The following is an 18,382-nucleotide window of genomic DNA, read 5'->3' as shown; positions in this document are numbered from 1 at the left end:
ACTGGCAGTATGGCCAGGGGGAATGTTCCAGGGTTGCCCTTGGCGAGTGTGGCCAGGTTGCTGAGAAACATGCCCACCAAAGAAGACACCCACAAATGCATAGGGTAACAAGTCCCCTCCACCCTTTGGGGACCCTGTGCTTTGAGGCAGCTGGATAGCTCTAACTCCCTTCCCCATTAGATGCCCAGGATTGTTGATGGGAATTGGCCCATTTAAGGTGATGAGGGGGGGGGGTGTTGCTAACAACAAACGTAACCCTTGTGGCCTGCCTCTCCCTGCCCTACTTGTGATAGATGCCGGACTCTGCCCTCTTGCCACATGAATCCTATTGCCACAGTTAGCTCCAATTGCTATTGAACCTCAGGCTATGTTGCTCAATTTGGAAGACAGTAATTGCTCCAATAGTGGAGTACATTGTTAATAAACAGCCAGATTAAGTCTCAGGTTGATGTTTCTGGGAATACAGCTTGAGAAGAGAAGAGGCTTCTAACAAAATTTTGTCGCTGTCTGTATCCTACCTGTACCATAACTTGTGAGTTGCTTGTCAAATCCCTCACTTGATAAAGGGTTTAAAGAGCTCTTCTAGACGAGTTTTGACCATGGGAAATGACTGGTTTCATTGGGGGGGGGGGGCTTAGAAACGACCTTTGAAAATGCTGGCAAAACTCTTTTTGTTTCCCTAACTGAAATCAACATACAGCCTGTAACATTCAAAGTAATATGGAGCTAGAAGTTGGTATTTGTTTGTTCCATACTTTTTTTCGTCTATTTGAAACATCAGTTTATTTCTCTTGAGGGGAAAGCCCGGAGAATTTGAACCGACAGAGAAGCAAGAGGAAAATGGTTGTGCTCTATAAAGGTCTCGTCGCGGTGTAACAAGAGCAGTTTTCATGGCAAACCCCTCATGATGTGTACTAGATTCTCTTCTAATCCCGATTTTAGGATACTTTAAACAGTTGAACAGTTCTGCCGCTTTTGTGGCTGTGGTTTAGATTTCTTATTTTAAGTGGCATGTGTATTGTGGCTGTAGGATGAATCTGATTTTTCTATTGGACCATCCCTGGTGAATTTTTTTTTTTTAGAAATGGGGGTAGGAAGGGTATCTTACTATTGTGCCGCCATGTTGTGACATTTTAAAGTCTTTTAATGGGAGTTTAATGGGGTTTTTAAGACACTGTAACCCGCCACGAGCCATTTGGGAGTGGCGGGAAATAAATCGAAATAATAATAATAATGATGATGATGATGATGATGATAATATTATTATTAATAATAGTGGAATAGGATGAACAATGAACCTTTAGAACCCTGTGAGTTTTGGTCAGCATAGGACAGTTATATCTTTCCGGTCACCTTTTTGCTATTGTCATTGCCTTCTGCTTTTTCCAATACTTTATATAGCTATGTATATTTAATAGTAGACTTATTCCTACTGAAGCTACCTATGTACTAATCACCTATTAGTAATTACCTAATGATGTATTAGTAATACCTAAAGCTGCTGGAAACTTCAGCAGCCAGTATCTCCTGTTTGATTTCCCCATTCCTCCACAAGCAGCCAGCTCGGTGACCTTGGGCTAGTCACAGTTCTCTTAGAGCTATTCGGACACCAGTTCTGTTAGAGCTTTTTCAGTCCCACCTTTCTCACATGGTGTTTGTTGTGGGAAGAGGAAGGAAATGGTGTTTGTAGGCCAGTATGAGTCTCCTTTGGATAGTGGAAAGTGGGGTATAAAAATCAGCTCTTCTCTCTTTTCCTTCAGCATTCTATGACTCTTAGAGTCATACTTCGTGTGCGTATGCAGTTTTTTCTTTTATGCTAATATTTTTCTCAATGCCTGGATGGTCTTCAGCTCCCCTGACAGGGATCTGTGGGTGGTCCCATTTCACTTGTCTGTGGAACTGAAGCATCTGATTCATGACTGGAAAGAGTAATGCTCAGGAAGCTGTGGCTGAAGAAAGAAGTGCTGGTGTCACAATGGCTGTCCTTGACATCCTGCTCTGTCTCTGATGAGATGTACATATGCTATGCTTCAAGTCAACCGTACTATGGAAATGTCAAGAGTCATTTGTGTAGGCAAATTAAAGACATTCATTCACCTTTTAGAAAAAGTCTGCATAATACCTGATTGACATAGAAATGGTCCAAATACCCTTGTTCTGATAAAGATTTATTGATGGAAGATTTGTTTATAGCAGAATTAAACCAATACACTTTAGCAAACAAATGTGTCCAGGAAATGTTTGTTGCTTCACCAGTTGCTCGCTAGCATTGCAGTAAGGCATTCACGTTTCTGCTTTCCTCCCACACGTGGGACTCAACTGAGAATAGGCATCATACACTGTTAATGCTAATATGTAGGAGTCAGTCAAAAGATAAAACCCCTATCACGATTAGCATTAACGACATATGGCCTGCAGATGGAATCCTAAACTTTAAGTGGGAGGCTCAGAGCCTGAGCTGCAGCCCTCTTCAGCTTGATTTATCTATAAGAAGAAAAAAACAACGAGAGTAGAGACATTATCCAGGGAATGCGTCCTGGCAATAAAAGGTTCTATACACTTCTATACACTTTAGATATATGCAAATATGCATCTTCTGAGATCCAGCCTTTTCCCTCAGTTCAGTCATTGTATTTCATAAAAACATCCATCCATATCATTTGTCCATGCCTCAAATGGCTTGCAATACATACTCCCAGCTCCTCAGTGTGTATATATATCCCTTTATGTTATTTGTACTGATAGAAGATGACTATGTTTCCTTGCTTTTTATTATACTGATAGCTTTACATGCTCAAAGGTCAGAGAAGACTGCATTGCAAATGATCCAGTTGGGAATGGGTATTCTTAGCATTCAAATGTGTACAGTCACAAGTTTAGTATTAGCACTACATTTGTGCCCTTTTTCTAAGGATCTCAAAGCAAGAGTTAGTTTCTTAGCCATGCTGTCAGAAGGCTGGGCTAGTGACTTGGTATAGTGGTTAAGCGTTCTTAAAGAAATGGGAATACCAGAGCATCTTATTTGTCTCTTGAGAAACTTATATGCAGGTCAGGAAGCAACAGTGAGAACTGAACATTGAATCACTGATTGGTTCAAAATTGAGAAAGGAGTTCGGCAAGACTGTATACTGTTGCCTTGCCTATTTAACTTGTATGCGGAGCACATAATGAGAAAGGCGGAATTAGAGGAGTCACAAATTGGGATCAAGATTGCAGGGAGAAATATCAACAACCTCAGATATGCAGATGATACCACTCTAATGGCAGAAAGTGAAGAGGAACTAAAGCGCCTGTTGATGTGGGTGAAGGAGGAGAGTGCAAAAGTTGGCTTGAAACTCAACATCAAGAAAACGAAGATCATGGCATCCGGCCCTCTCAATTCCTGGTAAATAGATGGGGAAGAAATTGAGATAGTGACAGATTTTATTTTCCTGGGCTCCAAATCACTGCAGATGGGGACTGCAGCAAAGAAATTAAAAGACGCTTGCTCCTGGGGAGGAAAGCTATGGCAAATCTAGACAGCATGTTCTGCAAACATCGGTTATAACTTTGAAATAAGTTGTGTCTAGATTTCAGGCAGTCAATTCTATATTTCATTGTATGGTGGAATTTGCAATGTGGCCTGTGCCCCAAATTGTTTCAGAAAGTTCTTTCTATAAAGCAAAAGCATTAGTTCTTGACAGTTTCTCTTTTTCAGGAAGTGAATGTGACTGCATCTGTTACATAGCAGTCTTTATTCTTAACTGATGGGCAATGAGGAAGTGAGTGCTAGGTTAAGATCTGGTGGTTTAATTTAAGTGATAAATGGAAATGGCCTCTTCCTTTGTTCTAAATTAAACCACCTAAATGTAGTCACCAAGCAACGCTGAAATGCTGCACATATGTGTGGTGTAGCCAAGGGTAAATGAGGCTTTTTGTAAACAAATGCTTTCAAAGTGACTCAGCATTGGAGTGAGTTTGTAGAATAAAGTTAAAGCAGCACTACTGGGATTCAAGGATGCCCCTTCACTGTGCACTGATCGTCATGCCAAATAAAGGACCATCCCCTGCCTAGAGCATTAGTCACTGTGGCCTCAAAAGGCCCAAATTTAATAGCAAACTTCTAGTCTTCCCATTCACTGGAGGCACAGCCTTGCCTGGGAGAACAGAAATTGATGTAACAAAATACTGAATGGGGTTGGTCTATTAATCCAGAGTAGTGTTGTCACCTCTGGCTTGGGAAATTCCTGGGTATTTTGGGGCGAGGCCTTAGTGGACTAAGATTTCATCCTCTAAAAATTCTATTTTCTTCAGGGAAACTGATCTCTGTAGTCTGGAAATCAGCTGTAATTCTGGGAGATCTTCAAGTTGGCAGCTGTAATACAAAATTAGACCAGTATGTAGGGAGCAATTTGACAAGTAGTTTGGGTTAGTATTCTATATCTTTCTTTTCCCTTCTTTTCTTTTTGCAATCAAATCTGGACAGATTTATGGCAGTCCTATTTTTTCAAGGCAAGAGATGTTCAGAGGTGGTTTGCCATTGCTTGCCTCTATACGATGACCCTAGTTTTCCTTGGTGGTCTCCCACCCCAATACTAACCAGGGCCAACCCTGCTTAACTTCTGAGATCTGATCAGGCTAGCCTGGGCTGTCCAGGGCAGTCTCTATATCCTAGTCCTATAAAAATGAAATTCTTTTTCCACCAGTGTAATTACAGACACAATAACCGTGGAATATTCACTGCTTCATTTCCCTCTGTTTACAACTAAAAATGCTACCTGAGACTCACTTAAAGAATGTAACCTATTCTTTATTTAAAGAACCTTTGGCCCAATTTAAATGCAGTACTAATAAGGCAAAGAATTTCCCTGCTCAGTTTTGCACGGGCTTTGTGGCCCTTTCAAACAGAGCCTTGGATTGTCCTCAAACTGCACACTTTTCACAGAAAAGCACACCGGTTGTATATAGCAAAACTTTTCCAGATTCACTTCACTGTGCCTTGCTTTGTAATGGGAGTCTTTGCACAGAACAAGCATGTTAGGGATGTGGGTTCAGCCCAGCCTATACGCTACTATTTCTGTTTGCAGGAAGTTATTTTTCAAAGAGAAAATTCAGACACATAATGGCCCCCCTGTTGCCTCAAGTGACATAGCCCAGGAACATTTTATTTGTTGATTCCACTGTGAACTGGCTTTTGCTATGTACTGGGTTAAGCCATAAACCTGATGCATATACTTCTATGTGAAAAGACTCAAATATATTATTTTTAGAATTTTAAATATGATTATTCAGGAGCAATCAACCAGTTAGTGGATTGCTCCAGAGCAAATAGCTTGGCCATAACATATGCTCATTTCTATCAGAAGTCTTTGACATTTCTTGGTCATAGCTGTCTCACTATTGTATTCATTATGAATGAGTTATTGCTATGGGTGACCCAGATTTCAAAGAGGGATGAATTGAAGGCTGAATTTCTCACACAGCTGCCACAAAAATCTATGTACCTGTATAAATATTTGCAAAATTGTTTGCACCTTGATAAATCTGGACACTTGCAGACAAAAATATATATTAGGAACTAAATGCTCAGCAAACTTTCAACCTACCTTGTACATCTTTTGGTTTTTCAAGGCAAACACTTGATATTTGAGTATAGTTTAAATTTTGCCTTGTTACTTACCATTTATGTAGTCATTTGCTTTTCAAATGCCGGTACTATACATAACTTTTTAAAAATCGCTCAGAATATAGCAGTTCTAAATTAAAAATGTACTTTAACTGTATATTTTTGAAACAAGAATGAAGCAAAGCTGTTGCTTGAAATCCCCCAAATTACAGGATGTCCCATTACCAAGTTTGAGTGCTATTAATTTCAACAGGGCATCAGTGAAACTAACCTTTTGAATGGGATGTTTGATCTATGGCTCTCAAGTTTAGCAAGCCAGTGCAAGCACGTGCTACTGCTTTGCAAAATCAATATTTTTAATTGATTGTATTGACATCACTTACAATCTGCCTTTCTCACAGAGTCTCACATAGTGAATCAGTACAATTGACAAAATGGGACATTCAGTTACCAATGCGTTGGTTTTTTCTAGAAGTCTCAAACCACCAGAAAGAACTGAAGCACTGCTTAAGTACTGACACAACACATTAAGCAGGACAGAAATAGGATCTTATTTGCAATAAGCTATACAAAATAGTAGAGACCACCGTTCCAATTGATCCATGTAAGCTTGTGAGCCATTTTGTATAGAGCAATCAAAAGGGGATTGGTCTCTCTGCAGATACGGCATTATAAGCGTCTACTGAACTTCTAAGATGTAAAGCATTAAAACATGGTTATCCGCGATATCCTATTAACATATATTCACATTAGCACACGAGTCCAAGTGAATGTTTGAATATGTCAGTATTTCTGTGTCAGGGAGGTAAAGATTCTGAAACTCTTCCACTCATTTCCAGCGCTCCCCCCCTCCTCTGTATTTCATTGCACATCTTTTTAAAAAAGCATCCTCCTACCTGCTGCTGGAAGTTGTTTCCATGTCGCCCCGAGCTGTTCAGTAGAGAGGCCACAGACTTCCTTTTCTTCCACCTCACACTAACCCAACAGCGATAAATGTGTTGATGAGAAAGAGAGAGCGTGTGCAAGAGCACACACAAATACAATGAAAATACTAAAGAAAAGGGTACATTAACACGGTGCTGCAGTAGGCCCCTGAACCTGGGTCAGTGCACTTCCATCCTTGCAGTATAAATTAAGTGAAGAAAGCTAGCACCAAGCAGCTCTGAGACCCTTTATAAGTCATGGATGTGACTCATACCCTTGCTTTCAGTAAATCCCCAACCTTTTTTCTCACTGTTCTCAGAAAGTAAAGTTTGATAAAAAATAAATTAGGAAAACAGAAAATTCCCATGTAACATTTAAAAACCCTGTGTACTTTCCTTATAAATTAGGGCTTGAATGTCTAACTTTGCGTGTCACAAATGCAAATGATTGGGTTGGAGTTGTGGATTTGGGTTAAAGAAGTAAGAAGTGAGCTGAAACTGAGGCAGACAGGCAGATTAGATATCTGTCTCTGTACAGGTTCCATGGTTTGATTGTTACTGTTGAGTTGAAGGAGTATTTAAATAAGAAGTAAGCCCGCAGTTCCTTTTGTAGAAGGCAGAAGTACCTCACTGAAAAATATAACATACCCAAGAAACCTGCAAAGGGAATTAAATGTCTCTTGAGTCATGAAGGGATATGGTAGAGTCACATTCCTTGTACCTATTTGGAAAATAAAAAAGGTTATAAAGGCATCTTCAGAAAACCTTTAGGTATAAGGAATCCCAGTGGTTCTCAGATTTCTTCAGTTGGGGCCCATTTTCAAACTTACTCGTTTGTGATCCATCACCCAGTCAGTGCTATAAAGCCGGTGCTACAGTGCAGGTAGATAATATCTTTCACCTCCCATCAGTGGTGTCTAGAACTCTGGTATGAACAGGAATGCAGAGCAAAAGAATGTGGAGGGGGCATGCGGAAGATATGTCCAATAACTCAAAAATGTAGTCAGGATCCAACCCATCAGTTCTGGTAGTAGAACCTGCTACCTGCCATTGCTAAGAATTTTGACATAAAACTCTAACCTTGAGTCAACTCTAACCCTTGTGGCAGCAATAATTTTCATGTTTTAGCTATTGCAGAGCATGCATTATATAATCTGATACCAAAACATGTTACATGGAACTGGCCATATCTCCAATGAAAAGTGTATAAGAAATAGAAGGAAGAACTTGTCAAAGCCAGAAGATCTTTTGTGGTTAGGATATTGTACCAGGCTCTAGGACATGCATGTTTGAATCTCTAGTCTGTTATAGAAACATGCTGGGGTCAGTGACAAACTCAACCTGACCTACTTCACAGGCTTGTTGTAGTGATGAAAGGGAAAGGGGAGAATATTGTAAACCACTTAGGGTCCAAATTAGGAAGAAAAGTGGGCTATAAATTAAACAAATTATTAAATTAATTCTATTATTTGGTTACCTGCCAGTATGGTATGGTGATTAACGTGTTGGACTAGGACAGAGATTGCCTGTGTGTCATCTCCCAGTGGCTTTCCTCGTAGCCATTTGGTTATTCAATCAAGTGTCATTTTGTCAAAGAAAATAGCCAATCCATGGTTTCTTCTGCCTTGCTTGAATAAGAGGTGCTTCAGAAGAACTCAGGAGAAGTCACTCTTGTTCCTGCAGGCAGCACCGATAAGGAAACAGCTACCACCATTACATTTTGTTATTGTCTAGAGGTGCTGTAGAAGATATTTTGTGGTGGCACTTACTCCCCATTCTTAAGATTCAAAAAGTGCATAAAGGCTCAAGATCAGGACCCTTTGGAAGCTTGGGAGATTTTGCTGAGTGACCTTGAGCTACTCACTCCCTCAGTCTAATCTACCTCATGCTGTTGTTTCAAACATAAAATGAGGAAGGAAGAACCATGTACTCCCTGGGGAAAATATACTCAATGGATGGGCAGCATTGTGGACTGCATTTTGTGTTGTGTACACAGCACTGAAAGAGTTTAATGTTTAATTTGATTCAGAAAACAAATGTTGCAGGATATAGGATATATCTTGTCTTGAAATAAAATAAATTTAAAAGCCTTCTGAGAGCCCATCCAGCAACCTAAAGTAAATCTAGACTAAACATAAAAAGAAAACCTTGATACAATGCTAGACAGAAACTCTAACCACTAATTTTTCCATAGTGAGCAGGTACCGCAATACTGTGAGAGAAGTAATAAGTAGGGAGGAGAGGGTGCACAGTCTGTCAGGTACCAATAACATGAATGTCAGAAAGGAGTAACATTAGCTAAAACCATGTAAAAGATTATGATGCAGTAGAACAGGAGTGGTTAGCATGATAATAAGCGCCTGAACATTTTGCTAAGAAGATAAACAAAAAGTCCTACATTCTTAAAACATATGTACATACAACACATTGTAATTGTTATTATTACCATTATTCTGCTCAGCAATGCAAACAGACACAATTCTCTATCTAACAGAGATGGATTTAAAAAAAAAAATACAAGGGGGAGCTACCCAGGGCTACAATTAAATTTTCTTGGGGTAATCCATTTTCCTGTGACATTTGTGAACATACAGATATCTTAACCATTGGCTGTATATATGTATGTACGCATGTATGCATGTAGACGTCTATATTGGGCTGGTTCCTAGAGTGCCCACCTCCACCAGACAGCCACATGCAACTTGGGGAGCCTGGTAGCCACAAACTGCCTGGCTCCCAATGGAAAGGCCTCAGGCCATGCCACTCCCTGCACTGCTGGCCCAGGTCCCCTGAGTACTGCTAGCCAAAATCCATGGGGCATATGGCAGCACGCACAGCCGCAAAAAGCCACTGTGAGCCAGTGCCAGCTGCTGCCTTTGGGACCTGCCTGCATCGGGAGCCGCCACCACCAGCACCAGGCGCCCTGCCCACACTTCCCGTGGAGCCACCTGCAATGGGAGCCGCTGCCCCTGTCAGCCTGCCACCACACCAACCAGCAGAGGCAGGAGCCAGTGGTACCAGGACTGGCCACCTCCTCAGCCCGCTGCTGATACCTGCTCTGGAAGCCCCCACTCCAGGCAGCCGATGGAGCTGGCCGCCTGCAGTGCCAGGAGCCAGTGGCAGCACCCGTGCCTCCTCCTGTTAGTCTGCTGCTGAGGGAGCCGCCTGCCCCAGGAACACCTGCCCCACCGTCTGTGGTGCCACAAGCCAGCAGCGGCGGTAACACCCGGTTTGGCAGCGGGTGCTGCTAGCAGGTGGCAAGTCTCTGCACTTTTCCCACTGTACCTCTTCTACTGGCCAACACTGCCTGCACTCTGTGCCCCATACCCTGCAAGTCCAAATTAACGAATGCACCAGGATGTGCGTGAGGCTGCCGGAAGGCTTTCTGGATGAATGGGGAACCAGGGTGGGAGGTGGGAAGCTTCCATTCCCCCTTCACCCAGGAAGCCTTTTGACAGCCTCGTAGAGGTAGCTGGAGACCTTTCCAGATGAACGGGGAGCCCAGGGAGAGGAGGGCAGGCTTCCATTCCCCTTTCACTCGGGAAGCCCTCTAGCAGCCTCACAGAGCCAGGGATCACTAGGGCCAGGGATCACTAGTTAGTTGGTATTGACTGAGTGTAATGCTCTTTGGGGGGGGGGTGTCAGCAAAGATGGATTTTCAGGTACCCTGGACCTAGATCACGAATGGCCTTAAAGGTTATTACTAAGATCTTAAGTTTGATCCAGGATTCAATTGGTAACCATTGCAGCTGTTGGTGTATGGACCAGGTGTGGGTCCTCCAAAGGGTTTTCATGAAAACCCTGGCCTCTGTTTTCTGGACCAGTTGTAGTTTCCAGATAAGGGTAGGCCCACAATGAGTGAGTTGCAGAAATCCAGTCTAGAGGTGACTGTCGCATGGATCACCGTGGCTAGGTGTTCCGGGCCAATCAGTGCATTAGAAATTTGGCTTGGCATAGGTAGAAGAATGCCAGCCGCGCTACTTTGGTGACCTGTGCCTCCATAGAGATGGAGGAGTCTAGGATCACACCCAGATTTCTGGTGGAGTGAGCCACTGACAGCTGCACCCCTCCAGGTTGGGTAGTCATGCTTGGACCTTACCTGCCCAGCCACAGAACCTCCATCTTTGAAAGGTTGAACTTCAGACAACTCTGCTTGAGCCATCCTGTCACTATTTCCAGACATCTGGCTAAAGATTCTGGGGGTGAATCTGGGCAGCTAACCATCAAAGAGCTGGGTCTCATCAGCATATTGATGGCACCCAAGCCCAAACCTCCACACTAGTTGGGCAAGAGGGCGCATGAAGATGTTTAATAAGATTGGAGAGAAGACAGCTCCTTGCAGAACTTCATAAATGAGTTTGCAGTGGTTTTATTGTGTCTCTCCAAGTGCTACCTTCTGTCCTTGACCCCAGAGGAAAGAGATCAGCCAAATGGGAGGGAAGGGAGCTGGCTGTTAAATGGGGATGGGAGATACAGGAGTAAATCATTGGTGGGTTGGGAGGGGAAAGCAAACTGTGTGCTTAGTGAAAGGGAAATAAACCAGGTGGCCAGGCAGAGCATGAAGGGAGTAAATGTGATTTCCCTGAGGGTCCTCATTTTTTTTTACATGAAATGGTCCCAGAGATCCAATAGAAAGATAAAATGGCATGAAATTTTTATGTAGGAAAAAACATTCTTCTCTGCAGTTTTCTTAGAAAAACCCTCCCCTGGAGAATTTGCTGAAATACATCTAACAGTTACTTTCCTACCAAACTGATTTAAAATGCATCATTTATTACTTAGCATATAAAATTGTATAGTTTATATTTGTACAGTGTATATTTATGGAATTTAAAAGTATAAATGTCTTCATTTTCTATAAGAAAAATGACAAGTATACCCAATATACTTTGAGATTACTTCAGTTGTAAAATGCTGCACCCTACGCTACAAATAGCACACATATATTTAATTTTTGCCATTTATGAAGTAGGGGAAAAAACCTGAAGACAGAAAATAAATTAATTAGTAAATAGAAGAAAGTGTGTTATTTAGAAACTCTCCCATAGTTACAATAGGTAGAATTACCACTGTGCCTAAATTTGAAGCTAAAGGATTAAAAATGTCAAACTCCTTAATAACTGATTGGTTTTAAACAGATTATGCCATATTAATTATTTCCTAAATTATTTATAATTTTTTAAAAATCTTCAAATTGTTGTCTATTTCTACAGATTCAAGTGGGTAGCCATGTTTGTCTGAAGCAGAAGAACAAAGTTTGAGTCCAGTGGCAACTTTAAGACCAACAAGGTTTTGTTCTATGTATAAGCTTTCATGTGCAGAGCCCATTTTGTCAGTTACAATGAAACAGAAATGACAAGACCTCACATAGGCAGATAGTAGGCCGTGGATTAGTACATGGCATACATGTTTACCAGATACAAGGGTCTTACGGAAGTAATAAGCGAAGTTTATAAGGTCGTCATTTGTTTGGTTTCAACCCTGTGTGTGGAGGGGAACATAGTAAAAGGAATAAAAAAGTTAAGATTAAAGATATTAGTCAGATGTATTCCCATTGTGGAACCTGCGAGAAATTAAAAGAGAACCTGATGAAATTGGAATTAACAGTCTATAATTATGGATAGAGATTAAATTAGTGGTAAATTAGTAAACTGCATAATGAAGATATTTAACAGATTCAGAGACCAAACAAGAATAAGAAGCTTAGCATAAGGTTACCATTTGTTTGGGTTGCCTTCTGGAGCAAAACCATAGTGAAGGAAAGAAATCTGTAAAAACTTAGGATAAATGGGCAGATGCAATCAACTGCTCCACCCATTTCTTCTCAAGCAGGGAGGTGTCTTTGGACAGTTGGCTGTACAGAGTTGTCTCCCACGTCCCCAGAGCAGAAATACATATAATTGTAAATAACATTACATTATACTGTTTATTATGTTACATTACAATTGATTATCCAATTCTATTATTCCAAACAAGAAATGAAATAGATTAAAGGGACATATGGCCCTCCTAGGGGACTCTTAGGAATGCAGATCTAAGGGCTGAATGTGGTTAGCATATGTAGTGAGATAAGAAACTAATATCCCTGTTGAAGCCTAAGGATTCCATTGCTTTGAGTGTTGTAATAACTTGCAGCTCAGCAATTCCCCTTTCCAGTCTGCTGCTGAAGTTCCTTTGTAATAGAACAGCCATTCTGAGGTCACCCATAGAATGTCCAAGAAGGCTGAAAGGTTCTCCTACAGGTTTCTCAGTCTTGTGATTCCTGATGTCAGATTTGTGTCCATTTATCCTTTGGTGGAGGGTGCGACTTATTTGTCCTATGTAGATAACAGAAGGGCATCATTAGCATTTAATGGCATATAGAATGTTAAAAGATCAGTATGTTAATAAGCCTTTGATGGTGCAGTTGATACTGTTAGGTCCAGTTATTGTGTTTTGGGGGTTTACACTGTAAGAGATTTTTCTACTATGTCTCCCCCAAATTTTCCAGGTTTTCCCAAAATATTGGGGAAAAGTCCTCAGGCTCGTTCATGCTATATATTTCATAGAATCATAGAGTTGAAATGGACTTTCTGGGTCATCTAGTCCAACCCCCTGGACCATGCAGGACACTCATAAACCTATCGCTCATCCACTGTAACCTGCCACCCCCTTGAGCCTTCACAGAATCAGCCTCTCCATCAGATGATCATCCAGCCTCAGTCTAAAATTTTCCAAAGATGGAGAACCCACCACCTCCTGAGGAAGCCTGTTCCACTGAGAAACTGCTCTGTCAGGAACTTCTTCCGGATGTTGAGACAGAATTTCTTTTGAACTAATTTCATCCCAATTGGTAAAGTTTATCCCATGTGATAAACTTTACCTTAAACATTTTCCCCACCTTCCATGTTCCCCCAGTTTCCATCAGAAAAAAAATTAAAAAAAATATTCCTCTTTTCTGTCCCCACACCACATCTTTTTACATTTCTAGGATCTATTATTGCCCCACTGGGGAAAATACATACACTGATCAACTACACATTATTTCATCAACAGAGAAAAGAGCAGTTTCTATGGTCATTTTGAGTTGGGAAAATGACAGGAGAAGCTCACATGCTCTCTCTCTGTGCATGTCACAGTCCTGAGTCCTGAATCCAGGACCAAGCATGCTTTGGAATTCAGTTTCCAGCATAGAACTCCCAAGATGTATTTGGTTGCATGGACCTTATGAAGGTATAGAGAAAATGAGACATAGAGTTAAACCTACGGAAGAAGCAATTTTTTTTCTTGTGGTGGTTAATCCGCTTTACAAGTTGCTTGTGTATGGACTTTCTTCAGCATTTTGACATTTCTCTTGTATTACAGATGTTTGTTAATTATATCTTTAATTTTGTATGCTTGTGTGTTTGTAAGCTGCCATGCACCCCTGCTTTTTAGAGGAAAGGTGGCATATAAAGATATATCACATATTTCATCAGTAGACAATGAATAAATCTTTTCTAACTATGTAATTCTGACCTGGGTAGCCCAGGAGAGTCTAATGTCATCAGATCTTGGAAGCTAAGCATCATTGGTTCTGATTAGTAGTTGAATAGGGGACTACCAAGGAAATACAGGGTTGTGATGCCCAGGCAGGCACTGGTAATGTGATGCCCAGGCAGGCACTCCTGAAGGTCTCTTGCCTTGAAAACTCCATGGGGTATCCATAAGTCAGCTGTGACTTGATGGAACTGTCCACCATCAACCATGCAATGTGTCCTCACAAACTTTTCCCCAGGTTCACATGTTTAGCTGTAATTGGCAGTTCATTGACAAATACAATAATAAAATACATGAATGCAACAATCAGCTTTAAACATCCCAAGGCAGGAGTAAACCTGTGGTCCTTCAGATGTCCATGGACTACAATTCCCATGAGCCCCTGCCAGCAAACACTGGTTATAAAGCCTCTATATCAGGCTGAATCATTCTCTCACATTCCTGCTCTCTCCTGATTCTATCTGAGATGATAAACCAGACAGCAAAGTGCCAGAATGATTAGATTTCCAGGTGTCTGGAATGTCAGAAATAACTGTTTGAATTCAAAGAATGCACAAATGTACCAGATCTTAAAGATTCCATTTCCATTTCCTTCTTGTTAGAAATTGTCATTTTATTCTGTTGCTATGGTTACATGTAACACAATTTTATTTCTGTGTTTCATAGCTTTCTTCTGTTTTGTGAAAACATTTTTCTTATTGGCATATAATTATGTTGCATATGAACAATATGGTTGTTATCATAGGACAGACTACGTGTATTGCCATGGAAACCTTTAATTAAAAAGTTTGTCACCAAGCTTAGTCTATGTTAGACCTTTTCCGCACCTCAGTGTTGCCACTGGTTCCTGGCAAATTGAATCTCCAGCTGATAATCTGATTCTGTAGCATCCTTTCTGCTTAAAAGCATTTACTTCTGCTTAAAAGCATTTACACCCCCCCTCCCCCCCAGTTTTCAGTGGAAAACTGAGCATTCAGATTTGAAAGGGGGAAAAATTGCAGAAGTGGGTTTGGAAAACACTGGGTAATGGGACACTAAATCCAGATCTACTTTTGGGGCTGCAAAACGTTGTGCACAGTGTTTGAGTGTTACTATTCAGACTCCTAATGGTTTTAATTTTACATATGCACACTATATAACAAATATTTTGTTATTTTATTGGTTGAAATGTGACCCTCTTGACAGCAGTGAGGTATAGAAATACTAGGCAAAAGAAAGCAGGTTGACAAAACAAACTATATCGATATGCATGGTTTAGATTTTAGAGATTAGCAGCTGACTGGCAGTTTATAGGAGAATGGCTAAGTCTTAAAGAGTCTCTTCAGTCAAGTACTAGAAGTTGCACATGTTCTGTGGGATTTTTGATCTTTATTTCTCTGAATAGTGGTTCCCGTCCTCAGGCCTTATCATTATCTGCTTTTGAAAGCTCCCTCAGTTTCAAAAACAGTTTGAGCTGTGATCAGAGAAAAAAGCAGTTGAGCCCCCCCTTGAGTGTGTGGCACTAGTTTTATTTGGATCATGGTCAAGGGTCTTGAAAAACTGTTGTAGTACAATGTGATATTTCAGTCTCTTAGAGCACAAAACAGGTTGAAGTGAAAACATGTGTTAACTGCAGTAGACAAAGGATATATCTAGGGCATTGCAGTTGTTTTACTTTCTATAGCAGTGTCTGCATAAACTGTATCGGGGAAGGGCTGGTTCTCTGTGTGCTTTATCTGATATCTCTATACAGGCCGGAAACTTCTGAGCACAAATTTCCTGTAACAATAAAAAGTTTAGCTATCTATATTTGGTACAACAAAAAGCCTTAAGTGGGTATCAGTTACGGCAAGAAAGAGAAGGACCAAGTCTCCGTGTGCATGTCTTATGATTAACCCTGTAGGTGGGGAGATTTTAGAAGCTACTCACAGTTCAGAAACTTCTGAATAATCTCTGTTCACCGATCACTGGATAGGGGATTTTAAGACATTCATCATAATTTGCTTTTGCTTCCTAGAAGCTTCTGTATGGCACAGTTTGCTAAATGAAACTGGGATTTTGAGGGGGAAAAGAGAAAATAAGTAGATGCCTTCTAAACTTTGCAGGATAGTCCAAATTAATGGCTTTGTATGATATAAGTAACTTTTATTCTACAAGACCTGTTTTCAAAGCTCAATTCAATCTAATGACCATGGACATTTTTAGAAAATGCTTTTCAAAATATGGATATGAAAAATACTTAATTCATGGAATTAGTATCTATGAGCAAAGAGTGCAAATTGCTCTAAAATGTGTATCTTTTCCAACTCCCCCTTCCAAAAAGGTGATGTTAGGGAGTCTTGTAGGCAAAATGTCATGGGGTGTAGGTGTGGGAATGTAGTTTGGGGGGGGGGTGTTCAGCAAAATCTCCCCCTTTCGTCTTTTGCCAATGACATGTCTTGTACCAGTGAAAATTTCACTAGCAGGAGTGATTTAGAAAGGAAGCCACCAAGGAAGTCCTGGGGCGTTACACAGAGGCAATAGTGAATGATCTCTTGCCTTGAAAACATTACAGGGTCACCCTAAGTTGCCTGCAACTTGACAGCATTTTCCTAACTATCCTGTCTAATGAATACATTGAATAAATGACCTCTTAGAAGAAGAACAGTTGGTTCTTATATGCCGCTTTTCTCTATCCAAAGGAGTCTCAAAGCAGCTTACATTTGCCTTTCCTTTCTTCTCCCCACAACAGACACCCTGTGAAGTGAGTGAGGCTGAGAGAGCCCTGATATCACTGCTCGGTCAGAACAGCTTTATCAGTGCTGTGGTGAGCCCAAGGTCACCCAGATGGTTGCATGTGGGGGAGCGCGGAATCAAACTTGGCTTGCCAGTTTAGAAGTCTGCACTCCTAACCACTACACCAAGCTGGCTTTGGCTTTAAAAAGTCAGACACTATATATTTCCCACAAGAGCAATATATTTATTTAACAGAATTTATTCCATGTATTTCTACCCTTATCAGGGTCACTAAGGTGGCTAACAAAGTAAAAGCATACATAATAAAATCACATCTTAAAAACCATTTTTTTCCCATGGCTGGGAAAAATATGGCTGCTGCATAATAACAAAAAAAAGAAGGGTAAGCAATTTGCAGTAGACTTCACACCAGGAAAGAGGTGTATGTTCGTATCTGTAAAGGGGGCTTGGGGGCCAAGGGGGCATCAACACAAAAAAGTTTGGGATCCATTGGAGTAATCTAAAATAGATTTGATCAGGGCCCACACCATACTGGAAATATATTTTCTGCTTAGGAAAGATTGCAGCTGGCTAACCAGTCATAGCTGGTAAAATGCACTTCTGGCCACAGCTGCCAGTTGATGATCTAGCCAGAGGCCTGGGTCCAACTATTTCCACACTGAAAACTCACCCAGCTGTCATGTTGGGATAGTTTTTAACATTCAGGGTCCTTCCCCAAACCCTTTCCAAATTCCATACTGGGAGCATTTGCCCCCCTTTCCCCTCTTTTTGCCCCCCAGATTGAGCCTCAATTTGTTTCCACACTGAAGTCAAGGGACAGGAAGTGGAAATTTCCTGGTAGCCTTTTTTAAAACTTGTCTATCTTTGTCACATGATGAAAACACCAAATCATCTGCCAGTGCCATTTTGTTGCCTTTGAACCACAACCCTTCCAATTCTGAAAATGTTCTGTTTTTTTTTCTTCAATCAATCCCAATTACACATTAGTTATAATGTGATTCCAGTATTAAAAAGTTGTCCCCCCCTCCCCCAGCTGCCACACACCTCGTCTTCACCATCTGGCACCATGAAATTGCCTGTACAGTGTGCCTCCTGTTTGTTACTTGGAGTCTCAGGTCAGCACAGAGGTGCATGGTGGCAGGTGGGGGAGGGAACCATTTTGTGGCTCCAGGTAGCTAAATAATGACACACACAGACACACATAAAATACCAATTTTCTCTAGCAGCTATATAACGACATACACTTCCAGACAGTGAAGGTACATGGCAGCAGTTTTGTGTGTGTGTAATCCTCAGTGTCAAGAGGCTGAGCAGCAAATCCCCAACACTACCTTCTAAACCCTATCCTTCAAGTAGAATCGAAACCCCTGCAAAACAACTATTGTCACACGCATCTTATATTTGTGAATATACAGAATACTTTAGGGTATTAGATCAGCCTTTCTCAACCTTTTTACCACTGAGAAACCCCTGAACCATTCTTCAGGCTTTGAGAAACTCGGGAAGTGATCTCAGCAGGTCACACCTTCCTGCCATGCCCCCAGAAGACACATGTCATCAGAAGTGACATCACTCAGACACTCCCACTAGATGTGGCATCACTCCCACAGCACAGGAAGAC

The 18,382-nt window shown here is 41.2% G+C and overlaps 1 long non-coding RNA gene across 3 annotated transcripts in view; it reads left to right on the top strand.

Annotated features, from left to right (window-relative positions):
- Positions 1–113: 113 nt before the first annotated feature.
- Positions 114–18,382, top strand: part of LOC143839849 (uncharacterized) — a 62,439-nt gene continuing 44,170 nt past the window's right edge. For all 3 annotated transcript variants that reach the window (XR_013231908.1, XR_013231909.1, XR_013231907.1), the window contains exon 1: positions 114–532. This is a non-coding gene — a long non-coding RNA (uncharacterized LOC143839849). The remainder of the gene's footprint in view (positions 533–18,382) is intronic.

This window comes from Paroedura picta, chromosome 6 (genome assembly GCF_049243985.1).
Source record: "Paroedura picta isolate Pp20150507F chromosome 6, Ppicta_v3.0, whole genome shotgun sequence".
NCBI classification, from domain to species: domain Eukaryota; kingdom Metazoa; phylum Chordata; class Lepidosauria; order Squamata; family Gekkonidae; genus Paroedura; species Paroedura picta.
The sequence above is the reverse complement of the archived record's forward strand: the minus strand, read 5'-3'. Positions and strand labels throughout refer to the sequence as shown.